Below are 3,975 nucleotides of genomic sequence, written 5' to 3'. Positions count from 1 at the left end.
TTGTAGTTATTGATTTATATCCACAGACAAGCCGGTGACAAAGCATTTCCCAAATACCTTTGGAGAAAGATGATTTGCGGTGTTTACTGTGTCTCAGCTAATATTTATCTGAAAACAAATTCTATTTGAATTTAGTCAAAGTATGAGGTAATCCTCCCCCTACATTCTCAGATATTTTGTTTGACTTTAAAATTTTTGGTCGCCATTTAAGGTTAAAAGTGCTATTTTTCAAGAAAAATTCCGCTATTTTGTTAGTAAAAAACGCATTTCAAAAAACAAAAAAGTAAATAAAACTCACCGTAGGGGGGAGGTTTTTTATATGCAGAATGTGTGTACAAAATTTGAAATGGATCGATCAATTGGTTTTAAAATGAGAATGAACACATACTTTGAAAAAGTGGTTTTCAGAAAAACCCATTTAAAGTTTTAGAAGATAAAAGGCATCAATTCTAGCTCTGTAGAAGACAGTCCCTGTAGCAGTTTCGATTTCCTGAGCCTTTTCTTTCTTCGTTGTTTATATTATATTAGCCGTACCTGCGTGGCGATGCCCGTGCTAAGAATTTAAAGGATTTCCTTTCAATAAATAAAAATCCCTCTCCCCCTCCTCGCACGATTAAAAAAAAGGAAAAGTTCCTTTTAAATTTAAACTTTTTCTCCACAGAAATCAAAAGCATAAAATAACATTAATAATTGCTTTAAAACGTCAAATAATCCACAAATGCCGATTGTCTATCTAGCAAAGCGACTAAGACTGAAACAGAGCAGATGAGCAAGCAAAGCAAACTCCAATCAATTAGCGATCCAATCTTTTTGAAGAAAACGTAAAAACAAAAAACTCGCTCTCCCCTTTCCTTCAGTTAAAAAATTATGAAGGTTACACTAATTTGAAACTTATGTACCTACCTACTACATAAACCGTTAAAAGAATAATAAAACAATGCCGAATATAAAAATACTACGCAATTATGTGTTAGTACCTATGATAATAAAAACATTATAAAGAACATTTACAGTTGAATAATACAAAAATCATTTACTTAGATAAGTAACTATCTTCAAATATAAGAGCACAAACAAACGTTGAAGAAATAAGGAAAACAAAACCAGATATAAAAATCCTACAAAACCAAATTATGTACTTGGGAAATATAAAAAAAAAACCACATTTGCCCCACCATCTATTATGAGCTCATAAAACTAAAATTACCCCGCCATCTATTAGGAATTTTTTGAACTGAACATTTAATTTGCAATTTAAAATATTTCGGTCAATTTGGTTATATATATATAAAAAAAAGCCTATAGCCTTCCTCAATAAATGGACTATTCAACACAAAAAGAATTTTTCAATTCAAACCAATAGTTCCTGAGATTAGTACGTTCAAACAAACTCTTCAGCTTTATATTATTAGTACAGTCGAACCTCGTTATCGCAAAACCCGGATTTCACGACACTTTCCGGATGTCAGTCATTTTCAAAGTTCCGAACTTAGGCCATATAATTTTTATGTTAAGTGGCTCAGGATTTTACGACAGTTTTTTCGTGCAACTCCGGTTACGACGACCCTTCGAGCTGCACAGACTGGATCAAATATTTCTTTGCAGTTGAAAAATTTTCAGTAAAATAATGAAGACATATGGAAATGTTTGTTGTAGGAACTTTGGACTCTGACAAGAGATTTGACCACACATAACGACGCCTCGAGAATGGTGGGGGTCGAGTAGATAAGTTCTGAAAGGTACAGGTTTCAGACTTTGACAAGAGGGACAACAGAAAAGAATTCAGAGCAGGTGGATTGTAATACTAGACAAGGGAAACAGCAAGAGAAGAGAATGACCATAGCTACGTTAAGCTGTATGTGGTCACAACATGCTTCTCCCATGAGAGAAAAAGAGATAAGGAGCTCTTCATTAGATCGAAAAGGGACACACAACTCTTAGAGTGAATAAAAGGATTAGAAAGGGTTTCTTCACCTTCGAAAGGTGGGGCTTAGCCGTCAATTTCTAATCAAATTGAGGATAAGAGTGAAGAGTTTTGAATAGGTTTCTTTCTTGCTGGTAACTTCCTGGAAGAAGGAGTGTGACAAATGTTATTTAAAAATTTATCAAATATTTTATTGCAAAGTATTGTAGAATTGAAGAAAATGAATAATAATAAGTGAAGGGTTTAATTTATTTATTTATTTTTGAATAATTTTTGTTATAGTCACTATTAATTCAAATTTACATTAGTTAAATCTAATTAAAAACATAAACAGTATTAATTTCTTCATTAAATCTTATTTTATGGTTAACTAATGTTTAATTATGCATTTTTAAACTATTCTGGTCATGACCTTGCTCCGGCTATGACAACACTTTGTTGACAGTCCCAAAGGTGTTGTGATAATGAGGTTCGACTGTATAGTCGACAAACCCCAAGCAAGCAGCACTAACATTCTGAGCATCCGCAGCTGTCGGAACAGCTGCATTCTTGGGCAGCTTTCGGAGCTACAGTTTGAAGGAGCAAAGACTGAATACTTGATAACTTTGAGAATTTTGCTTGAAACGACTTGAAATTTTGGGAATTTATATTTTTGAAATGTTTAACTACAAGAGGAAACAAAGAAGAAAAAATCACTTTTTTGAAACTGAAACACCCTCCCCCTCCTCCCCCCCTTAATAAAGTAATAGGCATTGTTATTAGATCAGTTAGCTATACATCACTATATTAATTAAAATATCCTAGATTTTCTTGCGTACTTCAGTACATATGCACAAATTTTATAACATTGCTCCTAAAATGCAGAGAGAGAGGTGCAATTGACTGCAATGCCCCATTATCAGTGAATTGTATTTTAAAATTTCATACATCACAGGGATGAGAGCGGTCAGAGAGCAAAAAGGAAGGGGGGAAAAAAGAATTCTGAAAATCATACAGAAAAGGGATGAGATCAAAATAGCCCCTGGAATCCAAGACATTCCAAAATTCAACAAAAATATGGCTAATTTACCAGTTTCAAAGATAATATGAAACTTTTTCCCTTTTAATTATGTTTGAAATAATTAGGTAATAATTAATACAATACATTGCACATATTGTTCTAAAAGCATAGTATTTATAAAAAAAAAAAAAAGATCAGGAAAATGGGGATAACTGTAGAAAAATATTTGTATATTAAAGCATTTTTTTAATAGTTTTTTTAACATACATTATTGGAGTGAGTGGCAAAGTGAAAGAAAAGAACTAAAATATCTTTTCTTCAAGACATTTAAACTATGGTTTTGTTATTATTGCTTTTCATTTGTTATTGTTACTAACATCTCATTTTGTATAAATTTGCTGCATTGCACCATTTCTTGCAAGTTTGCTAATTTCTACATAAATTTAAATTTTGAAAGAGAGGCAGCAATTCCCCCCCCCCCCCCCCCAGTCCAGAAATAAAGGGTTGAGGGAGCCAGAGTTCAATCCTGGCTGCATCACTCAATAATATAAAGTTTTCATACTTTTTAGAGAAAAATATATTTTTGTAATTAAAAACATTTTAATTTAAGGTTTTAAAAATGAGAACGTAAATTTAAAAATTGGGTTTGTTAGTAAAGTAAAAATTTAACGGAGTGAAAAATCTAAGTTTTCCATTTGTGGTAGAACATACGTTTCACAACGAGAATTGAATATATATATATATATATATATATATATATATATATATATATATATATATATATATATATATATATATATAAATGGGTATCCCTTTTGGAATCCAAAATTTGCTTTAAAAAACTTCATAGTACTATTTCAGGATCAAAAGAACAACCTGAAGTTGTTTCATTTAATCATGAAATTCCAAAACGTTTTACAGGCTGTAAAGCCTAACCATTAGAGATTCACCATAAATAATTTGAACGATTTATTAAATACATAAAAAAAAGTAACCATGCCAAATTTCAATACAATCCGAGAGTATGAGAGTTGGACCACATTTTTTTGAC

This window comes from Uloborus diversus, chromosome 7 (genome assembly GCF_026930045.1).
Source record: "Uloborus diversus isolate 005 chromosome 7, Udiv.v.3.1, whole genome shotgun sequence".
NCBI lineage: Eukaryota > Metazoa > Arthropoda > Arachnida > Araneae > Uloboridae > Uloborus > Uloborus diversus.
This window is presented reverse-complemented; position numbering follows the sequence as displayed.